At 36.1% G+C, this 27,805-nt stretch overlaps 1 pseudogene; it reads right to left on the reverse strand.

Moving 5' to 3' along the window:
• LOC103606429 overlaps positions 1–24,557 on the reverse strand; it is a 52,332-nt pseudogene extending 27,775 nt beyond the window's left edge.
• Between the last annotated feature and the right edge of the window lie 3,248 nt (positions 24,558–27,805).

The raw sequence follows: 27,805 nt of genomic DNA on the forward strand, positions 1-27,805 counted from the left end.
GATCCCATTGCTGGTCCCGGTCCGGTATGGGCGCGACACTGAGGGTTGCGATCCGTTGCCGGACACGAAAAAAAAGACAAAAAAAAAAATAATAATAAATAAATAAATAAATAACACACATATGCTTTTACAGCTTTGAGGAAACCATGCATTTTATAAATATTGAAGGTGGATTAATAATAATAAATAAATAAAAAACACACATATGCTTTTACAGCTTTGAGGAAACCATGCATTTTATAAATATTGAAGGTGGATTTATATATTTTTTGGCCTTTCACATTAAACAACTGATAAGGTTTTGGTAAACTCATGCATAATCTAGTTTACCAAAACCTTATCAGTTGTTTAATGTGAAAGGCCAAAAAATATATAAAACCAGCTTCAAAAAAAGAAAATATTACTTTTAAGGAAACAACCATAATATTTATAGTAGACTTCTTAACAGAAATGACGTTAAGTCAAAGGACAATGGAATCGCACCTTTTAATAATAAGTGAAAAAAAATCCTAGCCTAGATTTCTATAGTCAATATAAATAAATTGAAAAATAAAAATGAAATTAAGATGTTTTCAGACAAACATGAATTGTGACAATTAATAATAACAATAATGAGAATGTTTCGAGCAAAAGGAAAATGACCCTAGACCGAAGCACAAAGATACGAAAGGAATGAAGAGTAATGGAAGAGAAAATATGTGGGTATGAACAAATAAACATTAACTGTATAAATCAAAATTAATAAATTTGTGTATGATGTAAAATATATGAAGAATTAAATGTATAAGGAAAATAAAACAAAAATTAGATGATTTTTAAATTGAGTTAAAGGGTTGTAAGGACCTGACATTGTTTGTGAAGTGGTAAAATTATTTCATTTCTATTAGACTTTATTAAGTAATAGATGCATGAGGCAGTCTTTAGAATAACCACTAAATAGTGAATAACTAATAATAAAAGGAAAATATACTGATGATGATGTAATGATGATGATACCTGATTATTCAATAAAATGTAAGGATGGAAATAAAAGGTAAAAGAAACAGGTAAGACAAATAGAAAATAGCAAGATGGTACATATAAAAGCAAAGGTGTCAGCAATTGTGTTGAATATGAATGGGCTCATTTTGCTGATGATAGTGGCAAAAGAGCTTATATTGGACTAACCCTCCTGCAGATAATAATTGTAGACTCTGGGGGAGAAAACCGTTTTCATGTTGCTAAAGAAAAATGAAAGCACGTAGAAATTGAAGGAAACTTGACCCTTTAAAAAAAAAGGAAATTGCACTTTGTAGGATTTGGATTTCTACAGCTTTCACTTGAAGACACTCTTTAAACTACACATTGTGAAACTACTCAGGAAGCTAAAGATTTGATGACTTGAGGAGTCAGAGAATAGTTTGGGGATGCCAAAGAAATTGCAAGTAAAGTGAGGGGAGAGTTTCCTGGGGGTAGGGGGAGCCACAGAAAAAGAAGCCACAAAATCTGTTTACAGACTATATCCATATATGTGGCTGATGCCTGAATTTTACTTACATAGGGTAGACTTACAACCAAAAAGCAACAGAAGGATAAAAAAAGAGTTGAGATTTCATCTGCTGCTCACCACAGAGACAGTGTTTTTATTTGAATTAAGCCATGTTAACTGCCATAAAGAACAGAATCACGTAGAAGAAAATAGATTTTAGAGTCTTGGTAACCTATTATACACATTACACAGATGATCAAAAATTTTTAGGCAAGAGAAAAAACAGGAAAATATGACTCATATTTAAAAAACAAATAAACACAAGGTGACCCACATGAGAAAAGTAGCAGGCAGGGGCTATAAAACAACTAAAATTTGAATGTTTAGGAATTTAAAGTAAAAAATGGTCATGATAATAAAATGGCTGGTAAATTTTAGCAGGAAAAATACTGGAAACTATTGAGGAAAAAAGCCAAATAAATATTGTGCAAATGAAAAGATCTTAAATGTAAAATGAACTCAAAGGTCTTTAGAGACTATAGATGACAGACTAAATGTGAAATTGAGAGAGAAAGAAAAAGAAATAAATAAATAGTAATGATCCAACCTGAAAAGCAAAGAGAAAAAAATATTGAAAACTATAAACAAAGGCCCTGTAAATTGTGGGACAACGTCAAGCAGTCTAACATACGTGTAATTAGAGTCTGAGAGCCACACTGCACGCTGCTACAGACTGCACCTCTGCAGTGCAGATCCACTTATGCATACACAGTAGGTAGCAGCTCCTGTGGGCCTTTCTTCTTGAGAGGAAAATGGAAAATGGAGGTCAGTGAGAGGAAGGAAAGGCCCGCATCATCACAGGTTGGCTCAAGGCCACAATTGATGCATATCATCTCCATTCTGCATTATCCATTCTAAATTCTGCTAATGCTGAACTATCATTTCTACAGTTCTTTGTGGCTTTCCTGGTGGTGTTACTCAAACCCTCATTCCTAATAGGTCTGAGTCCCTGGTAAGTACACTCTCCTCAGGGAAGACTTGCCACATATGTCCGTTCACAATCAGACCAGGAAGTACCAGAGTTTCACATTTATTTCTCCCTGTCTCCATTGTATAACAAAGCCTACCCCCTCCAGATGTATAGGGTCAATCATCTCTATCAAGATGGTGCCTCCTTTTCTCACTTGCTAGTCCCTGGACTCCAGGAGTACAAAGTACCATGGTTGGAGCTATAATTTTTACTTCAATGAGACCCTCGCTATTTTCCTTGGAAAAAGCACACCCCTTTAATGATCCAGAACCTCTAACTTTGCAGAGCCCAGAACAAAAACAGGAACCACAAAGTACCTTAGAAGACTATTAGAAATCATAATGAGCGGGACACTCCTGTTTTCACTTTTATTCCCTTGGCCTATGTATTCTTCCTATTGCTGTAGATGTAACATCATATTACAGTCTCTGATTCCATATGTATACTGTGTTCTGGAGGTTGGCACCCTATCATTTTGGAGAATTGCTTCTGAGTAACAATGCAGCTGTTCCTTTAACAGGCAAGTTCTATCAGTCTAGCAGGTCCTACATAGTCTGGTATGTGATAAAATTAGTGATACCACTGGCATGGACCCTCTCTCATATCTCCTTCACTAAGAAATCAATCCCCAGGTCAGATGCTATCTTGTATGGGAGTGAATTAGGCACTCTGTAAGCTCCTGGATAATCATATTGGCTAAGTATCTGTGGGCAAAAAGGCAAACTCAGACCAGAACAGGTACCTATTTCTGTGAGAATGAACCACACTGACACTTCTAGGAAGAAAGGAAACCCTATGTTTTCAAGTAGCTGCCAAGTGGCCCATCAGTTGTCTTAGGAAGACTGTTATATTAGAAGCTCAGTGTTGATCTCTGTAACTGGCAGACTGAATATTTTGGAAGGGCAGTCACTCTATTGCTTTTGTAAGTGGTAGTGTATGGTTTGGGGCCTATACATTTGCAGCCAACATGACTTCCACTATGATCACTCTGTACATGTACATCATGTCAGTTCTGAGGACATTGAGGAAAAAGCCTGGCTAAGGTCAACTGGCTGAGTCATTTTGTGTATGTTGTTATGCAGTCCCTCTTCCACAGTGGATGCTCTCTGATGGGCATTGGCTTGTGATACAAATATCTTCATACTTGGAGCTGACAGCCACATGCCCATCTTCATTCCCCTACCCTAGACCTCCTTGTCTTCAATCACCCAGTCCTTCTCCTTTTAGGAATCCAGCCTGGTCATTCATCACTACTTATGAGTCCATGTGTTCAAACAGTTTGTGGAAAGATTTGTACTATCTTTCAATTCTATTTTTCCTTGAACATTCTGAAGTAACCCTTGTATTCTCACCTCAGGCCCCTTCTTTTTCCATGTAAAAGAAATGTCTATATGCATAACTTGTAGCTCTGACCATCTGGAAGATTTTCCTTCTTGACTGCATTTCAATGTCATGCCTGGGTGTGGTTGTAGTACACCTATCTAATATTTTCAGCTTGCATTCACATGCCAACATGGTTCATCATCAAACTAACTCAGCGTTTTCCTCCTCCTACAGTTGGTCATGTAGAACAGCACCCACACAGCCATAGGTACGATTTGAGCGAACAATATTATTCAAGTGTGGAGAATGACATGAGGGCCTGTGGTACCTACTAAAGATGCCTACTCATACCCTTTGGTTCTGCCAGGGCTCATCCTGTATATACTATTCCTATCTTATGATGAACTTCTATTGGGTCTATCCAACTTGCAACTAGTTAGGATGAACAAAACCTGCTCATTATGGGTAGGCACAGATACATGGTCACTTGCTTTCCTGTATACCCTTTGGTTCTGCCAGGGCTCATCCTGTATATACTATTCCTATCTTATGATGAACTTCTATTGGGCCTATCCAACTTGCAACTAGGTAGGATGAACAAAACCTGCTCATTATGGGTAGGCACAGATACATGGTCACTTGCTTTCCTGTGTTCAGTAGTATGGAAGGAGTTGTTTTTAAAAGGGCATATCTTGAAAACCCTGGGCATCATCAAAATGGCAAAATAGACAATTCCCAGCATCACACCTCCCCATAAACAACCAATTTACAACTATTAAAAAGCACAGACTGCCAACCTGAGACTGCTGGAACTGAAGAAAGAGGAGAGGTGTGCAGCATTTGTGAAGGTGCAAAAGGCCACAGCAAGAGGGTTTAGGAATGGTACCTATGGTTCAGAGCCATGACCACTTTTCTGAGTTACTCTGGTAGGGAGCAGGGAGTGGATGCTGCAGTTTTGCAGATCAAAGTCAAAAAAAAAAAAAAGCAGCAGCAGCACCCTTTGCATAAACTGGCTTGGAGTCTGTAGGTGAAAGGAGGGCTTTGGAGCACACCATACCAGCCCACAGGGCATAAAGACCATTGGCCTGTCACAGTCTGTGGCAAGCAGCCACAGCCAACTGGAGAAAAGGGCTGCCTGGAAGCCAGTGAGTTATTGTGAGGGACATATACACAGTCTGCCCCATGGGAGGTTGTTGGAGTGCAGGATAAATGCTGGCTCTCTGGGGGAACGCTGGGCACAGCAAGGGAAATCAGTCAGGGTGACAGAACGTCAGGGGGCACAATCTGCAGGAAAGACTCAGTCCCTGGCTGGAATTTCCACACAGCCCAGGCATGGAAGTGGTTAATGATCCACACAAAAAGCCTTTCAGAGAATCAGCAGCAAAGTAGCACTTGAGCTTAAACACAGAGCTCAAGGTCTGGTCACCACAAGAAGTTCTTCCAACTCAAGAACTAACCATAGAATAGCATATTAGTTCCTGTGCAGAGTCTAAGTGGTGGTGGTAGCTACTAATCCACCACAGAACAGAAAAAAAAAACCACACACACACACACACACACACACACACACACACACACCCCCCAGAGACAAAGCTCTGATACCCACCTATAAAACCTAGAAGAGGTAGCAGTCTCCTCAAATGACAAGGGATCAGTGTAAAGACACAAAGATCAAGAAAGAACAGGGAAATATGTTGCCACCAAAAGAAACAAACAAAGCATGAACAATGGATACAGAGGAACAGCAGATCTGTGAAATGTCTGACAGAGAATTCAGAATAACCTATTAAGACTATTCAGGGATTCACAAGAAAATACAAATAGGAAACTAATTGATATCTGGAAAACAATTCATAAGCAGAATGAGAAATTTGACAAAGGAATAGAATCAATTTTGAAAAACCAAATAGAAATTCTAGAAATAATGGATGTAGGATCAGCATTGAAAAACTCAATAGAAATCTCCAACAGCAGACTTAATCAAACAGAGGAAATAATCAGTGAGCTCGAAGATGAAACACATGAAATTATCCAATCAAAGGATCAAAGAGAAAAAAGAATTTAAACAAACAAACAAAAACAGCAAAAATAGGACTCCCTCTAGTGAAATAACCTCCACAAAATCAGCATACCCTAAGGAGAAGAAAAAGGAGGAGACCGAGAAAGCATATTAAAGGAAATAATACCTGAAATTTCCCAAGCATGGACAAAGATTACCACATCCAGATACAGGAAACTCAGATGTCCCCAATCAAATTCAATCCAGAAGGAACACCCCAAGATACATCATAATCAGATTATTAAAAACCAAAGACAAAGAGAGAATACTGAAAGGAGCAAGAGAAAAGAAACATATAACATTCAATGGAGCCCCAATACATCTCTCAGTGGATTTCTCAGTAGAAACTCTAGAGCCAGAAGAGAATGGGGTGATATATTCAAAGTGCTGAAGAAAGACTGTCAGCCAAGAATTCTGTATCCGGCAAAACTAACCTTCAAATAAGAATAAGTAGTCTTTCCCAGACAAACAAAAGCTAAGGGAAATCATCAACATTAGACCTGTCCTACAAGAAATGCTAAAGTGAGCTCTTTCATCTGAAATAAAATGACACTAAAGGGTAGCAAGAAAACATCTGAAAGTACATAACGCATTAGCAAAGTAAATACACGAACAACCTCAGAATACTCCAGTGTTGTAAGGGTGGTGAATAAACCACTTATAATTTTCGTATAAAAACTACAGGATAAAGCTAACAGGACAATAACATATACAACAATTGCAAAAGAGACAGGCAATATTAAAAGACGTAACTTGAAACAACAAAATGTCAAAAACTGAGGAGGAATGATATATAGTGTATAATTGGCTTTGGTTTTTCTTCTTTCTTTGATATCAAAATTAAATTGTTATTAGTCTAAAATAATTTTTTTTATAACTAAAATGTTTTTTGTAAGCCTCATGGTAATCATAACACAAAATTTACCTGAGATGTACTAAAAATAAATAATGAGAAATCACAGTGTAAAGCTAGCAAAAACCACTCAACCACAAAGGAATACAGTAAAACCAGAAAAAAAAGGAAAAAATGATCTACAAAACAACCACAAAAAAAAAAATAGCAAAATGGCAGTAACAAGTCTCTACATATCAATAATAGCCCTAAATATAAATGAATTAAATGACCCAATTAAAATACATAAAATGTCTGAATGGATTATAAAACAAGAACCAACAATATTCTGCCTACAAGAAACTCATTTAACTGGTAAGGACACAAACTGACTGGAAGTGAAGAGATGGAAAAGATAGCTAATGTAAATGGAAACCAAAAAAGAGCAGGAGTAAAATAGACTTCAAGCCAAGAGAAGTGAAAAAAGAAAGGAAGGTCACTATATAATAATGATAACAGGATCAATTTCACAAGAGGATATGACAATTGTAAATATATATGCATCCAACTTCAGAGCACCCAGGTATATAAAGCAATTACTATTGGACCTATTGGGAGAGATAGATTCCAACACAATAATAGTTGGGAACTTTACACCCCACTTTCAGCAAAGAATAGATCATCCAGAAAGAAAATTGATCAGGATGTATCAGAATTAATCTCTCCTATAGGCCATCTTGACCTAATTGACATTGATAGAACAGTTCATCCAACAGCTGCAGTATACACATTCTTCTGTGCAGCACATGGAGTGTTCTTAAGAATAGGCCATATGTTAGGACACAAAACAAGTCTCAACAAATTTTAAAAAATTGAAATCATACCAACTACATTGTTCTACCACAATGAAATAAAACTAGAAATCAACATTAAAAGGGACACCAGTAAACATATGAATACATAGAAACTAAAAAATATGCCCCTAAACAATGATTGGAGCAAAGCAGGAATCAAAAAGAAAATTTAAAAATTCCTGCAGACAAATGAAAATGAAAACACAACATACCAAAACCTATGGTACACAGCAAAAGCAGTTCTAAGAGGGAAGTTTATACGAACAAATGCCTATGTAAAAAAAAATAAGAAGAACAAATCAAACCCAAAATCAGTAGAAAGAGAGAAATAACAAACATCAGATCAGAAATAAATTAATTACATATTTTAAAAATTACAAAAGATTGATAAAATGAAAAGTTGGTTTTTTGAAAAGACAAAATTGATAAACCTTTAACTAGGCTAACAAAGAAAAAAGAGAAGACTTTAAATAAAATCAGAAATAAAAAAGGAGACATAACTGATACCACAGAAACACAAAGGATCATAAACTACCGGGAACAACCATATGTGAACAAACTGGAAAACCTAGAAGAAATAGATAAATTCCTGGACACATAAAACTTACCAACGTTGAACCTTGAAGAACTAGAAAACCTAAACAAACCAATAATGAGTAATGAGATTAAAGCTGTAATAAAAGTTCTTCCAACAAAGAAAACCCCAGGACCAGATGGCTTCACTGCCGAATTCTACCAAACACTTAAAGAACTAACACCAATTCTTCTCAAACTCTTCCAAAAAAATTGAAGAGGTGGGATTACTTCCAACCTCATTCCATAAGACCAGCATTACCCTCATACCAAAACTGGAAAAAGACACAACAAAAAAAAGAAAACTACAGATCCATATCCTTAAAAAACACAGATGCTAAGATCCTCAACAGAATACTAGCAAACAGAATCCAATAACACATTAAAAAGATCATACACCATGATAAAGTGGGATTCATCCTAAAGATTCAAGTACAGTTCAACAGACACAAATCTATCATGTGATACATCAACACAAGGAAGGAAAAAAAATGATCATTTCAATAGATGCAGAAAAAGCATTTGATAAAATCCAACATCCCTTCATGATAAAAAACACTCAACAAATTAGGTATAGAAGGAATGTACCTCAACACAATAAAGAATATGTACAAGAAACCCACAGCCAATATCATACTCTATGGACAAAATTTGGAGGCTTTTCATCTAAGATCTAGAACAGGTCAAGGATGCCCACTTTCCCCACTCTTACTCAACATAGTACTGGAAGTTCTAGCCGGCACAATAAGGCAAGAGAATGCAATATAGGGCATGAAATAAGAAAGGGGGAAGTCAAACTACTCCTATTTGCAGATGACGTGATCCTATACGTAGAAAATCCCAAAGACTCCACCAAAAAATCAGTAGAATTAATAAATTAATTCAGTATAGCAGCGGGAAACAAAATCAACACACAAAAATCATAGCCTTCCTATATACCAATAATGCAGTAGGTGAAAAAGAAATCAAAGAATTAATCCCATTTGCAATAGCTAACAAAAAAAAAAGGAAGAAAGAACTAGGAATAAATTTTAAATAATGTGAAAGACTCCTACAATGAAAACCATAAAACAATGGTACAAAGAAAAAAAATTGAAAAGGATGCAAATAAATGGAAAGATATCCATGTTTATGGGTTGGAAGAATTAACATAATCAAAATGTCCACATTACCTAAAGTGATCTACACATTCAATGCAATCTCTACCAAAATACCAATGACATTCTTAACAGAAACAGTAAAAATGGTCTTAAAATTTGTACAGAACTACAAAAGACCCTGTATAGTGAAAGCACTTATGAACAAAAAGAACAAAGTTAGAGACATCACATTCCCTTTCTTCAAAATATACCATAAAGCCACAATAGCCAAAACAGCATGGTACCAACATATAAACAGACAAATTGACCAATGGAGTAGAATAAAGAGCCCCCAAATAAACACAAACATTTATAGCCAAGTGATTTTTGATAAACGTCCCAAAAATATACAATGGGGAAAGGACAGTCTTTTCAACAAATGGTGCTGGGAAAATGGTGCTTGGATATCTACACAGAGAATATTGAAACTAGACCCCTATCTCTCACCATACACAAAATCCAACTCAAAATGGATTAAAAACCTGTATTTAAGACCCAGAATTATGAAACTACTAGAAGAAAACACAGGGGAAACGCTACACTAAATGTGAGGGGGCAGTGTTTTTTTGAGTGAAACTACAAAGGCATAGGCAACTAAAGCAAAAATACACAAATGGGATTCCATCAAACTAAAAAGCTTCTGCAGAGCAAGGGACACTATCAACAAAGTGAAGAGACAACATACAGAATGGAAGAAAGTATTTGCAACTACACATCAGACAAGGTGTTAACATCCAGCATAAATAAGGAACCTAAACAACTCAACAACCAAAAAAAAAAAAACCCACAAATTCCCCAATTCAAAAATGGGCAAAGGACCCAAACAGGCAAAGGACCTGAACAGACATTTCTCAAAAGAAGACACACAAATGGCAAATAGGAGCAAGGAAAAAAATGCTCAACATCAGGAATCATCAGGGAAATGCAGATTAAAACCACAGTGAGATATCATCTCACTCCAGTTAGAATGGCTATTATCAAGATAAAAAATAACAACTGCTGGCAAGGATGTGGAGAAAAAGGAACCCTCCTACATTTCTGCAGGGAGTGTAAATTGGTACAACCACTGTGGAAAACAGTATGGAGATTCCTCAGAGAACTAAAAATAGATCTACCCTATGACACAGCTATCCCACTACTGGGTATATAACCAAAGGAAATGAAATCAATATAGCAAAAAGACTCCTGCACTCCCATGTTCATTCCAGCATTATTCACAGTAGCCAAGAGATGGAATCAACGTAAGTGTCCATCAACAGATGACTCGATAAAAATATCTGTGGTATACATATATAATGGAATACTTCTCAGCTATATATAATTAAAAAATAATATCCTATCATTTGCAGCAACATAGATGGAACTGGAATGTTAAGTGAAGAAAATCAGGCACAAAAAGACAAATACCGCATGATATCACTCATGTAGAATCTTAACAAAAAAAAGTGGTTCTCATAGAAGTAGAGAGTAGAGGGCCGGCCCGGTGGTGCACTGGAGGGTGCGCCACTTGGGAGCGCAGCAGCGCTCCCGCTGAGAATTCGGATCTCATGTGGAGACCGGTTCCCGCTCACTGGCTGAGCGTGGTGTGGGCGCAACACCGAGGGTTGCGATCCCATTGCCGGTCCCCGGTACGGGCCCGACACCGAGGGTTGCAATCCCGTTACCGGTCAGTAAAAAAGACAAAAAGGAGAAAAAAAAAAAAAAGAAGTAGAGAGTAGATTAATGGTTACCAGAGGTCAGGGGGTTAGGAGGGCAGGTGGCGGGAGGAGGAAAAGTGGTGGACTAATGGGCACAAAACTATGCTATCTGCCCTAAGCCAATCTGTATTCTGTATATGCATGTTTTGAAAAAACATACTATACCCCACAAATATGTACAAGTAAATGTTAAAATATTTTGAATAAAAAAGAAAAGAAAGGGTATATTTCTCTCTCTGCTGCAAGTGGTATGAGCTTCATTCAGGACCTCAAATGTGTGCGTTATGATTCTCCCACTGGGGTTTTCCATATACACCACCGTATGTAGAGAGTAGATTAATGGTTATCAGAGGTCAGGGGGTTAGGAGGGCAGGTGGCGGGAGGAGGAAAAGTGGTGGACTAATGGGCACAAAACTATGCTATCTGCCCTAAGCCAATCTGTATTCTGTATATGCATGTTTTGAAAAAACATACTATACCCCACAAATATGTACAAGTAAATGTTAAAATATTTTGAATAAAAAAGAAAAGAAAGGGTATATTTCTCTCTCTGCTGCAAGTGGTATGAGCTTCATTCAGGACCTCAAATGTGTGCGTTATGATTCTCCCACTGGGGTTTTCCATATACACCACCGTATCTTTTACCACTACTATTCTCTCCAATACTATAACAGGTGGCCCAACTGGTATGGCTGCTTCAACCTCAACCTGCTGCACTTTCCTGCACTGTTTGTTTTCAAATCTGATAGTCCTTTTGTCTCCACAATTATGAGAAGTACTCCTAGGTGTGGAATGTGCTTCCACTGGAACCTGAAAAAGTTTGGAAAGCAGTGTGCTTCCTTATTTGTAGTAGGTGTTGCAAGATGCAGCAATTTGCCTTTACTTTGGAAGAGATATCCTGGTATGCCTTGACCACCAGATCTCTAAAATCTTTACTAAAATGGCAGGTCCCTGGATCATTGAATCAGTTCTCTCTCATCCTCTGGAGCACACATGTCTTACCAAGGCCTCCAGCATGTTAGCCAGCTCTTAATGATTCTGCCCCTTCAGTATATCTTCAATGTTATATTCCGTAAGATGTCCAGACAGTCCCACTTGCTCCATACTTCCTCCAGGAAGCACAGGCTAAGATGGAATTAGAAGTTCAAGAGATTTGTTGGGGCTAATACCAAATAAAAATAAAGGGTAGAATTAGCAGGACTAGGGAAAGAAAGATTTCAGACCATAATGCAGGTCAGGTCTATCATCTGTGAAAAGAAAGGCAGAAAAAAAGAAGATTGAGTAGGAAGAGACTCAAACCACAGTACAGCACTTGAGAAAATCTGTCACCCCAACAAGGGGATTCAGAGCAAAGATTTTCCATTAGAAAGTCTAGAGTGGTACACTAGTGGCCAGGCCCTAATACTCCTGCCGTGCTCAGTCATTGGTTGGAGCTGCCCAGGGAAATTATATCCATCCACAGCTGGAATGGTGCAGCAGATCCCAGAGGTGCTTCAGCTGGAGGGTATCCATGACTGCACTCCTTTTTGGCATGTTCCAATACGAAGGAAGACTTGAGCAGTATACCCCTACAGTTGTCACAGTGCTGTGCTCATTTCCACAGACCTTATGTTTTCTGTGTTCCCTGGCTGGCTTCCAACTGCATCCTTCTGCCTGAGGCTTTTCTTCAGGGCTGGAGGACTGCTTTGCCCAGAAAAATAGAAGTATAGAGGTGCTGAGAAATTAACAGCTCCTAGAAGCAGTCCCCAACCAATGGCCATTGGAAGATTATATGGAAATATCTCAGCTTCCTCATGTCTTGGGTAAGATAATTCTGAGGTATGTATTAAATGATGTCCCAGAGTTTTACTGCAGAAATTAAGTTGCAGTTGCATGGTGCCGTCACAGCCTTAATAAAATATTGTTTTTTGGCTGCCTTCCCTTCCTCAACTACTCTTCAACTTCCTTACCAGCTATATTAATCAGATTTCTCTAAAGAAACAAAACAAATAGGCTGTGTGGGGCGGGGGGAGAGAGAGAGAGGGAAAGAGAAAGATTTTAAGGAATTGGTCCATGCAATCGTGGGAGCTAGCAAGTCCAAAATCTGTAGGGTGGGCTTGCAGCCTAGAAATTCTGGCAAAAATTGGGGTTACAATCGAAGGCTGGACACAGGTAGGGTTTCTCTGTTGCAGTCTGGAGAAAGAATCCTTTCTCTTCCTGGGTCCTCAGTCTTTGCTCTTAATACCTTCAACTGATTGGATGAGGCCCACCCACATTATGGAGGATAATCTGATTTACACAAAGTCTACTGATTTAAATGTTAACCACATCTTTAAAATACCATCACAGTGTCAACCCTGGTGTTCAACAAAACTTCTGGACACCATAGCCTGGCCAAGTTGACACACAAAATTAGCCATTACAACTGGATTTCACACACTTCCCCAATAAAACTACTGGCACTCAAATCTTTGTGTCAGGGTTCTCTTCTGGAAGACTATGACTAAGAAAGATAACAAAAACCTTATGTTGGCAATAGCTTCAGCTGTATTCTGGGTTCCTAAAAACATTGAAAAAAAATAGAAAGTCAGTCTCAATTGAATATTTTAGATTAGTATTAATAAAATACATAAATATGAATAATGTAGAATATAAACAATACATAAATATGAATTAAGATGGTCTCTGTATAATTTTGTTTATTGCACAAATAAAATTACACTATTACATTTTTGAATTTTTAATCTTATTTCTATCTAAACTCAACAATTGATTATCATAATATATTGTTCCTCTGTACTTAGGTTTTATTTAAAAGGTTTTACACTGGAAAATAATGCTCTGAAGAAGAGCAAACTATATCATTTTTATTTCACTTTTGTGTGTTTTTTCAGAGATTTAAAAAATTATATCACCAGTAAGGATTATAAATTTTAAAATAATAATCTCAGGTATCTATCTCCAAAATGAAATCTGATACTTAGTGCAAATAAGTTCCCAGAAATAAAATCAACCGGGCAAAATGCTCAGAAAACACTCGGACAGTAAAATAACTAACAGAAAACAAATGTCCCACATAAAAAACTGGGGGAAAATTACTGTTTAATATGTTCAGTGTGTACAACAATCTGAAAATATGGCACCATGCATTAAGGTCTAATGTTTCTACACCACTCTCAGCCATGAATGTAATGTTTTGCCAGTAGGTTTACCTGAAATTAGTCATTGGGCATATTCTTTTCAATGTTGCAAAAACAGAAATTGAGAGAACGCTGTTACCCTTTGTACATGTTTATAAAATTAGTTTGAAAAACACAGAAGTCAGTGTGTCAAGCTAGAATAAAAATGAAAAATTATTAAGAATAAGTGTTCCCTAAGTTTCTTATCTACTAATATATTCTGAACAATTCCTTATAGCCACATCTAAGCATTATACAATATACTGACTAACTTTTTGTATGTGTTCAGTGCAAGTTATGCAAAAATATAGTATTGCATCTATTTTAGTAAAAGTGTGAATAATTGGAGAGAAATATAGCATGTTGAGGGAAGAATATATAGGAAAAGGAGATGCTACAGATTTTCAATTAGGTATATTTTTATAAAACTATTCAATTAAACTTATTAATTCAATGAAAATTTCAATAATTAAGCCAAATTATGTTTTTCATTTTAACATTTCCTTATTTTACTCATTTACTGACTTGACCATATCAACTACTTACTTTTTTTTCACACAGATGGCCAGTGACACTAATTCAGAATTCATATGAAGTGAAGTATTATAAAGAAAATTATTCATGATCAGAACATAATGAACTTTATTATTATTAAGAATATTAGTACTGATAGATGTTCCATGTCTGATACTAAATTTAATTGAGGTGACAATCCTTCATTCCTTTCTGCCTGTATAGATGCTTCCTTTCTTTAAAGGCCCAGCTTAAGTCCCGCTACTTGATGTAAAATCTTTAAATGGTGCTTGCACAGTCTCTATTGCACATAAATTCTTAAGTATGTCTAGTCTCATTTCTAGTTAAAAATGTATAATTATCGTTCTAAAACTTACAATTGGTTTTACTTTTCCTATTTCTTAGATCATGAAAAAAATTGTCAATACTTAATATTAGCACATGCATACATAAGAAATCATGTTTTATTATTGGTACCATTATTATTCATGTCTTATATGACCCCCGTAAAATCCTTACAAATGCTTGTTGATGGTATAATGCCTTTTGTTATATGCAAACACTGCTAGTGATATGATCAAATATGGTGTCCATGTTAAGCAAGTCAAGACCTTCCACTGCTATTGCAAACCTTTTTCTATGACAAGAAATGGAAGTCTAGAACCTCGCATGCTGTAGGTATTCTGTAAACATATCAAGATTTGATTGAATGCATGAATGAAAAAGATCCATGCAGACAATTTGATAATCCAATGTCAAAGCCTGCTTTCAACAGCAATGCTGACTATTCTTGCATGCTGTAGGTATTCTGTAAACATATCAAGATTTGATTGAATGCATGAATGAAAAAGATTCATGCAGACAATTTGATAATCCAATGTCAAAGCCTGCTTTCAACAGCAATGCTGACTATTCTGTCATGCTGCTTCTTCTCCATTTGTCCCCCTTCCAAGACCATTTTCCTCCTGCATTCTCTTCTCTATATGTCCTGGAAGGCTGTACGTGTGGGCTCCCTTGCCGGCTGTCTTCAGACTGTGTTCCACCATGGGAGGCACTTGCAGGAGAGTAGGAGGGGAGAGATCTCAGGGCATTTTTTGTTGTTGTTGCCTGCCTTGTCTGATGCAGCTTCTCTGAATGCGACTGACTTCCTCCATGCCCATAGCTCCTGCATTTAAGCCCTTTTTCCACAGTTCCTGATTTCACTGGGTTCTGATAATGCCATTCTTTCCCCTTGACCTTCCAGTCCCAGGGGTGCTAAGAGAGTCCATTGTTGCTAATTCTTGCATTTATCAACAACTCTTTATTTCTTTCTCCTTAGCCCTGTCTACACTTCTATTAAGTAGTCCCTTTATTAAATTCTCTCCATTTAAACGAACTGATTCTATTATTTCAAATTAATCTTTTTAAATTGACTTATAAAATTGTATGTATTTATTACGTACAACAATGTTTTCAAGTATACATACTCTGTAACATGGTTAAATCTAGCTGTTTAACAAATGCATTACCTCAAATAGATATCATTTCTGTAGTGAGAACATTTAATATCCACTCTCAGCATTTTTCAAGATCATCATTAACTATAGTCACTATGCTGTACAATAGATCTCTTAAATTTATTCCTTCTGCCTAATGGTAATTTTGTATCCTTTGACCAACATCTCCCCACCCCCACACCCCCCAACTCCAGCCTCTTCTACCGTCCTTCTACTCTCTACCTCCATGTGACCGACTTTTTTAGGTTCCACATACGAGTGAAATCATGTGGTATTTGTCTTTCTGTGCCTGGCTTATTTAACTTAATATAATTTCTTCCAAGTTCATCCTTGTTGTCACAAATGTCAGGATGTCCTTCTTTTCCATGGCAACCCTATGATCCAGCAATCCCACTACTGCATACATATTTAAAGGAAATGAAATCTGTGTCAAAGTGATATCTGCCCTCCCCTGTTTATTGCAGCATTATTTGCAATAAACAAGATATGGAGTCAACCAAGGAGTCCATCAACGAATGAACGGATAAAGGAAATGTCATATATATACCCAGTGGAATATTATTCAGCTACCTGATTCTTTTAACTTCTGGACCCATGATTGATGCAAAAATAAACTATCTTTATTTTATATCTTTTCGTGGTTGATTATTCATTACAAAGACCAATCTGTTCTTGAATTTTGAAAATTAACTTTCAACCCCTCTGGATCTCATTTGGTAAAATGGAGGTTTTTGACATCTCTGGCATTGCTATTTAGATTTTATGAGCTTTTCTTTCTTATCGCACAGTGTCTTCCCCCCTGTGTTTCAATTAGCCTATAAGTACTTCTCACTTAGTATTATAATATACAATGGCCAACAAGAGACAAAAATTTCAGCTTAATATGTCTTTCCTAAAATTAAATTATTATTTTGCTATGATTAATAGCATTTCTACTATACAAGAAAGCAACTTACATTCTCATTCATGATTCAATGTACACAATTCTAAATTTCTAGAATGGTCAATGTTGTATACTATTTTAGATTAAAAACTCTAAATAGTCCTTCATAGCCTAACTATGATGTAGACTCATATGACTAATTTGCTGCTTAAGACCTGGTTCATAAAGTATCAGGAAAGAAGTTTATAAATTACCAAATATTTGTTTCCATTTGGTTCTATCACTTTAAATCCCCCAACTCACTTATTCCTATCTACGCTATACATTGTATCTATCTCTAAAATTTATTTTCCATACCATTTTTCAGACATACAAATTCTTCCTTCAAATTTAAAAGATGTAACTATACAACATAAAATTTAGAAATATGATTATATACAACACACTTTATTTTTCTGTCTCCTATTTGTTCAGTTTTCTTCTGTTATCTTTGTCTACTTTTTTTGCTGAATTTTCTCCTTTTTTCTTCAAAGATATTTTTATGGTTTTTTGAAGCTACAAAGTCAGAAATGCTTTTCATAACATTAACTTACCAAGGATGTAGCAATTTCTTCAAGAGAGTTTTAATGTCATACTTTTCTTTTTAAAATGGTAGTCTAAGAACACTTAAGGTGTTTTATTCAAATTTCAAGTGTAGGATTATCATTTTGAATTATAAAAATGTAACTGAGACATTAACTTACCAAGGATGTAGCAATTTCTTCAAGAGAGTTTTAATGTCATACTTTTCTTTTTAAAATGGTAGTCTAAGAACACTAAAGGTGTTTTATTCAAATTTCAAGTGTAGGATTATCATTTTGAATTATAAAAATGTAACTGAAAAATTGATGAAAGAAATTATGTCTTCTACTATTAACAGTCATGAAGAGAAATGTCAGTTTTTCTAATAAAAGTTAATGGTGAGAACTAAGTCAGTCAAAATGTCACATGGAAACATTTCAATAAAGTTCACATTGAAATTCCCCCCCCCCAGGTGTTAATACAAATGAAGGAAGAAAGAAGAAAAATGGAAGCAAGACTGTTGAAGTGCCTATTAAGTGTCAGACATGGAGATAAGTATGTCATGTACATTATTTTGTTAATCTTCACAATAACCCAGTAAGGTAAGTATTGCACCTCTACTTTAGAGATGAATAAACAAGGGCTCAAGAAGTAATTTTTGCAAATCACAGATCTTGTAAGAGCTGTCCCAACAAAAAAAAAAATCATGGATTTAAAAAGAAATAGTGAAAGAAAAGGGAGATAATAAATAGAGTGATAAATTGGAAAGGACTATGGACTTCGTATTTGAAGATGTGACTCTATACCTTGGATCTCCCATTTATTTTTGGGTTAGTCACTCAAACTCTTTTAACCTTAATTATTTTCTAGTTATATCGGAGTTTAAAGGGGAACAGAAATAGCTCAATTTTCTTCACCAATGTTTAGAACCAGTTGAGTGATAAACATAGGGTTGGGACAGATGAAGAGGAAAATATTATCTTTATTAATAAAACTAAAATTGGAGTATCTTAAGTCAACAGGCTAGAAGATCTATCCCACTATGGAGACTTCAAGACAGCACTCTACCAAGGAGGACAGAGCAATTAAAGGTTAAATTGCCTTTTTTTCTCTGTATTAGTTTTATCCAATTATAAAATTCAGACAAATGGTTTTATTCACCAGCCAAATAACTCATTGCATGTCCCTGGAGAGTTGTGAGGTTCATAGAATGTGGAAAGAGGCCAGGACTTTTTCGAAAAAGTTCTAGGAAATAAGACATCTGAAGGTAGGTCAGGACAATTAGCAATATGTGTAGAATCCATTGATTCTATTCCCAGTGAAACACAATTATTTTTCCTTATACATATGGGTATTGTAACAATGTTGTCACACATACAAGAGTACTTCAAAAAGTTAGTGGAAAAATAAAATTAAATGATAATACAAATCTTTCCATGAACTTTTTGAAGAATCCTTGTATCTCAAAGAATTTTCATGTGGCTGAAGTAAGATATAAGATATAAGCACTTCACAAACTGGAATGTGATTTACGAATGTAGAACACTATCATAATTCACATAAAAATATGTTGTGAATTAAACACTTCTATCCTGCAATTTTGAGCTTCTTCCTCTAAAGAAGTTCCAAGGTGTTTCTTTAACATAAGTTGTTAGACTAAATTGAAACTTGTTGAAAGAAGTGAACATTTACTGGGATCCTACTGGGTGCCAATAACTCTGGTTTGCATATGCTTTTAATTTAATCTTTAGAAATGTCCTGAAAATCAGCAAATGAATTTGTAGTTCAGAGGAATTAGGCAACATGCCCAAATTTACATGGCTAGTACAGGTGGTATCTAGAAAATCCAATGAGACAGAGAATTTGGTTGAAGACTGATAGAGTTTGGATATGTTTCCCCCCACCAAAGCTCCTATAGAAATTTGATTCCCAGCTTGGCAGTGTTGGGAGTATTTTGGGTCATGGGGGATGGATGCTTCATGATTATATTAATGCCCTAGGGGGAGGTAATGAGTTAGTTCTCACTCTATTAGTTCCCACGAGAGCTGGTTGTTTAAAGAACCCTGGCACCTCCTTCCCTCTCTCTTGCTTCCTCTCCCCATGTGATCTACTTGCACCCTCCGGCTGCCTGACATTGCCATGAGTAGAAGCAGCCCAAGGCCTATGCCAGATGCAACTGCCCCAGAATTGTGAGCCAAATAAGCCTCTTTCCTTTAAAAATTCCCAGTTTCAGGTATTCTGTTATATGCAACAGAAACAGACTAATACAGAGATCATTTCTGTAACCTTCTGAATTTTCACCGTGCTGAAGACATTTGACTGAAAGTTTGATGCTAAGAACAATCTTTCCCTCTCTCTTGCTTCCTCTCCCCATGTGATCTACTTGCACCCTCCGGCTGCCTGACATTGCCATGAGTAGAAGCAGCCCAAGGCCTATGCCGGATGCAACTGCCCCAGAATTGTGAGCCAAATAAGCCTCTTTCCTTTAAAAATTCCCAGTTTCAGCTATTCTGTTATATGCAACAGAAACAGACTAATACAGAGATCATTTCTGTTACCTTCTGAATTTTCACCGTGCTGAAGACATTTGACTGAAAGTTTGATGCTAAGAACAATCTTTAACCAATATTGCTTGTGATGAATTTTTAAATTAATATCTATATATTAAAATGCATTTCTAAATATTAGAATTCATTTTAAATATCAGACCAAGTGTTTGCTATTTGCTTGTATAAACACTTGACTATTTTTTACCACCTTGATTATCTTCAGTGTAATGAATATCTTCCCAATGGGCAATGGGTAATGCTATTTTTAGTTTTGATTCAGTACTTAAAAGTATAGGCTGAAGCCTGAATTAATTACTAATTATTTCTCTTACTAGAGGATGCTTTGGATCATTTGAAACCTGCCAATGACCGTTGGGTCTCTACTGTATACATTTATCTTTCTCCTTGATTTCTCCTTTGTGTCTACTCAATATTTAACAATCATTCTAGGGGGAAAAACACATTAAAACCATCCTTGATTTCATATGAATTGCATTACCACTAAAGGTCCCAGAAGGAAGCAGTTTCATTAAATGTTGTCAGACACACCTATAAAAAATTTAATGATAGTGATGGTAGAGAACTGCAATGGTCACACTTGGGGAACGTTTAGTGGAATTTTGTGATGTTTAGAAAAATTCAATGTGTTTCAGTAGTATCCTTTTTTTTAATGTGCCTGTAGTTATACTGCTTGAATCATTACATATTGATGTATGTATTTGCTATTCAGTTTGCATATATTATTTCTAATCCTGACAAAACCACCACAAAATAGGGATTACTATCCCCATTCTGTATTTGGGTAAACTGAGGCACCAAGAAGTTCCATGATTTAGGTAAAGTCACAGTGCTATGGGTGGTGAAGCTGAGATTAGAACACAAGTGCCAGTCAACTCAAACGTGTCCTTTCACTACATCATGGGAACTTTTTGAAAAAATAAAAAAGTATTCCAGAACCATAAAAATAAAATAAGATAATTTTTTGACATCTCAGTGTTAAATAAACTACATTCTTTGGAATATATTTACTTCTGTAATGATTTTACCACCATTTATATTTCTCTTATACTACTGAAATATTTTGCCATTTAATATGCCCACCTATCCCCTATCATGCTTAGTTCATAAGACAAATGCTATGCTTATTTATTGAAAATGTTTTGCTAGAAATCTATGAGAGCAAATTATGCTTATTTCCTGTCCGGAGCCATAGAGCCCGGCTATTGCCTCGAGGCCTCAAAGCCTTGTTTGCTGTTATCTTCCATCCCTCCCCCTCCTGTGCACTATGGGTGTAGGTAACTTTGCAACTTGCCATAGATAACAGGGGAATTTTCCACTTACTGGAACAACCTGCCCTGCCGTTTTCTCAGTAAACCATCTGCTGCTCACTTCCTTATCTGCTGATTCCCTCCTGCTGGCTATTGCCCTGCGGTCTTCTCAGTAAACCATCTGCTGCTCACTTCCTTATCTGCTGATTCCCTCCTGCTGGCTATATAAGCTGTGACCTTCCGGCTAATAAATGAGACTTGATCAGAATACTGTCTTGTCTCCATTTCTCGTGTCTCTTGTCTCATCCAATTCCCACTCCCCCCTCCAGGGTCTGTGTTGAATATCCCGTGGGTCGGGACAATTTCCAAGGGAAGTCTTAGGAGAATTGTAAGTGCATGATATGATGTCTCTTGTCTCATCCAATTCCCACTCCCCCCTCCAGGGTCTGTGTTGAGTATCCCGTGGGTCGGGACAATTTCCAAGGGAAGTCTTAGGAGAATTGTAAGTGCATGATATGTATCTATTCTGCTATGTGTTAAGGTAACTACAACTTCCTTTTCAGAAAAAATTATATGTATTTTTCTAATTTTTTAGAATAGCATTATAGGGGAATATTTTATAGAATATGTCCTTGGAAATTTCTTGTCTATGAGGAATTTTTATTTTTCCTATAAAGCTACATTGAACATATAGTTTCATTAAAAAGAAGTATAACATGCTTTGATTAATATTGATGTAATGTCCAGTATTTTATCACTGATCGAAATCTGCAACACCTGAGAGTTGACAAATTTTTAGAATAAATGTATTAATTGTCCTAAAGGATTTTTTCACCAGTTCTTCTATATTATTTCAGTATAGAAGATGATAAATGGTTGATGAATTTAGATAATGTTTTTCTTTTTGATTTCAAGCTCTGACTTTCCTATAACAACTGGATAAAGTCCAAATAGAGCAGCTTAGAACATAAGGCTCCAGGTGCTACGTCCATCTGAGAGGGCATTGCAGTTGTTAAATTGTATTGAAACAGAAAGCTCTTTTTTCCAGGAAAACTCTTCTCAATATGGGAAACATTATTTTGAATAAATGAAAATCTGTCTACTATATGAGACAAAAAAAGGAAAAAGTAACGAGATTTAGTCAAAGAATTTCATAATGAAATAACCATACCATAAACTAGACTGTATGTCCAGGATTTAGAAATTAGAAGTATTACATCCAAATCTGCAAGAATCACCTTTTTCTCAACATCTTAAATTTTTTATATATTCCAATCTTCTCATTAAATTTGTAAACTTATAATAAAAATTTTAGAAAATGTATTACATTTATATTTATGTTCTTTTTCTCAATATACTGTGTATATACTAGAGTTGCATTTGGGAGTTGAAGCCATATTTTTTTAAGGCTTTGAAATGCACAGAATAGTAAAAACTAGAAGAAGAGTTTATATCACCTCTGTGCTGAAAATATCAGCATTCTGTCTATAAACAAAGTGCTAAGACCTGAGCTGAACTAACAATGAAATTCAATAATCAAAAACAACAATTCAGGATATTATACATTACAGCTCTAGTCAATCTTTAACACCACACATGGGGATCAGCTCTATGAGGTCAAGTAGGAGGATATGAGAAATTGTGGAAATTTTTGTCCATTTTAATCTGTATTTCTGGTCTTACTATACAGATAGTGATTATCTTACATTCCTGGGATGCCATAATGTGTGGAAAGCAAAAATCTAACAATATGTGCCTTAACAAATTGAAAAGTGCATTTCTCCATTAAGGGAAATTGGCAAAGACTGATAGTGGGTGTAGGAGCACCTAATATGGGGGAGTTGGGAGGTAATATAGTCTAAAATAATTCAAAGAATAGAGCCCATATTTATAAGACATTAATATGACCAAGACAACATGCTAGATAACATGAGATACTAAAATTGCATGCTCGGTCACTAGTGGAATATCAATTTAAATAGATGATTCAGAAAAAAGTTTCCCTTTTATATTCATCCTACTTAATTGCTTTGTGGCTTGGGGAACCAGTGCAAATATGATGGCTAAAACCACATAGGACCCCCAAAATAAATGTACATATTGTAAATTTGCTTCTGCTGATTAATTCATGTGATAAAATTTAAAATGCACATAAACAAGTTTTTGCAAAAATACATAATCTCCAATTACCCAGATCCCATCTAATGAAAGTTATATATTTACTTTCATAATTTTATTTAAATTTATAAAAATGCATTAAAAATATGAGCAGATGTTTTGTTTTAAATTATAACTGTTTTAAGATAATTTATATTACAAAAATCCTCCTGAGCATAACTGGTTTGTTTTCTTTTTAATACATTTTTACACTACCAGCATACGTAAAGAAGTCCAGAATTTCAAGTAATAGCACATAATACTGTTCACATTGTTTGGCAAAAGTACAATCATTGCTGATGGAAAAATACTAGAAAAAGCATAAAGCTATATGCTAATAATATGAATTAAGGTTGGCCTGCTGTTCAAATGTGTGATACAGCAGTAGAGCATTTATTTATTACTAAATAATGCTAAATAGTACATTAGGCATTTTCAGGTTCTAAGGAATAGGATATGGCCAGGTGATGTACTGGGCATTTATTGTCTGAACAGAAGAAAGTAAGAAAACCCAAACATCTGTTCTGGCCTTTGAGGATTAAAACAACAGTTGAAACTACTCGTTACTATGGAGACTCTTCTGATCCAAAAGAAATACTGGACACTTGTATGTCTTCCTTTAGAATCCAGTTTTTTCTCCTTCCCCCACTCTATTGATTTCACCACAATTATGACTAAGCTTCTTTACTCTTTTTAACTCTAATATTTGTGCCTATAATACAGTCTCTGGTTCTACTCCTCTCTCCTAAAATCAAAATGTAACAAAAATAAGAAAATGAATGAATGTCATTAGTCACCATCTCACATGGAACAGAGTTCTCAAACCAGATCGCCTCAAAAGCTGCTGTGCTCTGATATATCTAGCCTACATAGAAAATGTCTGTTGTCGGTTTCCAGGACTTGGTGGAGCAACATCGGCGGGTGCACAGCGGCTGGAGCTGATGGGCCTGTGCCAGCCGTGAACGTGGGAAAGGGGACACAGGAGGAGTTCCATCATGGCGTCAATGCAGTTGTCTCTTACTCTGCTCGTATTGAATTATGTCCCCCAAGAACTCACTGGAGCTTGAACTGTGTTCCCCAAGTTTTATGTATTAGAAAGTTAGCCCCCACTGTAATTGTTAAGAGGGTGGGAAATCCTAATATGGTAATTGAAAGGTGGAGCCTTGAAGAGGTGATTGGATTGTAGGATCCTGCAGTAGTGAATGGATTAAAAATGGTGGTCAAAGGTGTGGTTCTGAGGGCTTTAAAAGAAGAGGAGAATCTCTCTCTCTCTCTCTCTCCCCCCCCTCCCTCCCTCCCTCCCCTGTCTGCTTCCACCATCTTGCAATGTGAGACCCCTGCGTCACTGTCGCCACCACCAGATGGACTTTGGTCTTCTCAGCCTCAGAAACTGTAAGCAATAAATGTTGTTTTTCTTTATAAATTACTCAGTTCCAAGTATTTTGTTATAAGCAACTTAAACGGACTAATACAGAAACCAAAGCACCTAAAAAAATTATTGGTGAATTGTAAAGAAGAAACTGCTTATGGCCACATTATTCAGACGGGAGCACAGCCCCCTTAGGCACTTAGTGTTTCATGGGCTTGTATCGTACATAATTGTGCAAGGTTATGTATCATGTAGATTATAAAATGACTAAAGAAACTTTGGCTCTTTAAGGAGGTTTCAGTCTCATTGGTTTTTAAGTAGGATCTTATTTAAACTGTCTTCATAAGGGTCTGGGTTATCCATGTAATTCATGGTTTACATCTAAGAAATCAAAGATTTTTATAGGAAACATCTTTCTCCAAATTTAAAAAAAAATCTCTTCTTAAGGTCCAAATCATGAAATTCTTTAAATTAGAAAATTTTTTAGGTTTCTAGATAAATATTCTTAATCATCAAATAAATATCATGTCTCTATCAAGAAAATATACTTTTATAAGTTGTTACCTCACATTTTATAGAGTTTGTTTCATGTCCATTTCCCTCACTAAGCTGTAAGTTCCTTGAGACTGAGTAATATATTTTATCTCTATACTACCAGTGTCTAGAATACTTATTTAATACATGATATTTTCTGAATTTAGTTGCTTTGAAATATAAATAACTTCAATAATAAAGAGAATTATTGTGCACTTAGATTATTAGATTTCACCCTTGTGTCAAATCAAAAATTATAGGGGACCTTTGAAAAGCAATTGTCAGCATCAGAAACCAGATTTCCATGGGTAAAGAGAGGTTGCTAAAAGTAGCATAGAACTTCATGAAATTCTACAATGAAGGGAAGAAGAAAAAGAGATAACCAATTTATTGCATGAATGAGAAAAAGACTTTGGTTGTTTAAGGACAATGAAAATGAAATATGTGTTTATAGAGAGGAATGAGCAAGTAAAGTAGGAGAATTTGAAAGTTTGAGAAAAATAGGACCTATCCTTTTGGAAAAAAAATAAATAAATCTAGCAGGAGGAAGGAAAGAAAAGGCTCAAGAGCAAAGTTGGACACAAGGAGGGAATCTACCTCCTCTGGGATGGGGATGAAGGTAATAAGGATATATTGTGAATAAATGCATCCTGTTATCCTATTAAATACAATATTATATAATCGCTCTGTCTTGTTTCACTGGTTAATTTGAAAAGGAGGCCTGAAAAGATCATTTTGAAAGTATTTTATTGTCTCCCTGCCAACCATTAAATTCTTAGTTCGTGTGTACACACACACATATATACACAAACAAATGTGTATATATAATATATATGTTTGTATATATATAAACTTTTTTCTGGAAAAATATGTAAATTGTGAGCTTCAGTAGGCAATTTTAAAAGTTAGTAAACATGGCAGCTAATAAGTTAAAATTAAAACTTATAAACCTTTTCCATAAGATCATTTAAGGATGAAAGTTTCTGTCTCAGCAGTTTACTCATGCTGTTACATAAATGAATGAGCTCGCAAATAGAAATAGTTTCCTTTATACACAGTTTTAGTTTCCCTTTGTGCTTAATAAATCTTGGTTAAGACAAGACAAACAAACAAATAAAAAGTACTTCAACACAAATTATCCCGGAACATATTGTTGAATACACACAGGTACTTACATAAACATACGCATGCTCACACGCGCACACACACACACACACACACACACAGCCATTACAAACAATTTTTAAGATTCTGTTTTCCAAAAAATGAGGAAAACCTTTGACACTAAGCAAATAAGTCATGGTTGATTCATTATAGCAAAACTCTTTATTCACTCAGTGGTTTTCACTGACAAACTAAATGCAGAAAGCTGCCTCTGAAATATTAGAGTGAAAAGCACAAACCATGCTATAGAAAAGCAGCAAAGAAAACCCGGCTTCTGTGTGAAGACAAGGCATGCCACCAAAAGCAGCGTGCAGTCCTTGATTAACACTGAAAGCTCTGAATGGGTCTACCATGGCTGCAAGAGCTCAGAATTCTCAGGGATATTTCATCCAGCTCCTTCTTGTCACCTACACTTGCATTCAACTTTAAATGCACTAAGAGAAAGGGTAACCATGAGGTTCTGCTTGCATAGCCAATCCACTAGCATGAGAAAAAGGGTTGATGTAATTTCTGCCTTTCAAGCTTAGACATGAACACAGGAAGGAAAGCAGGGCCCCTGCACAACAGTGGTGTGGCCAGCCAATGCAGGACATGAGTGACGGAACTACCAACACACTACCACGGCATACCCTTTTTTGTTAATCACATGTCATAGTCTCTTAAGGATTCCTTCAGCAGCATCCTGCTGTCATCTTTTGGCACTTAGAGTGACACTGCTGGAGGTAATGATGACTGTCAGATTGTGTGAGACTGGAAGTCAACATCAGCAAATGAAGGGGCCAGATGAACTTCTAGATGAGGTTGCATGTTGGGATGAAAAATGCCTGACAGTCTGTGTTGAAGAATCTGAAGGGACTTGCAAGTTCTACAGCCAATAACAGACAAGCATGTAAGTACAGCTGGACCTAATTGTGAACAACTGTGAGTTTACAGATATACATTCAACAGCATTTTCATCAATTTGTGAAACTAATAACTGAAGACAGCAGCAAATCCAGGAGTCTGGCTCAGAGCTCTTGGCTCCCAGGAATGTTTTCTGTGCTAGAACATGATGCTTCTTATGGGCTCAGAGTGCCACTACCACCTGAAAGTCCCTGAAAGCATGTTTTTGCACTTCAAATCTGCTAAAATCTAGGAAATTGTGTCATATTACTATCTGTTTTGTTTATGGCGCTTAA

This window comes from Galeopterus variegatus, unplaced genomic scaffold, assembly GCF_000696425.1.
Source record: "Galeopterus variegatus unplaced genomic scaffold, G_variegatus-3.0.2 Scaffold6575, whole genome shotgun sequence".
Classification (NCBI taxonomy): domain Eukaryota; kingdom Metazoa; phylum Chordata; class Mammalia; order Dermoptera; family Cynocephalidae; genus Galeopterus; species Galeopterus variegatus.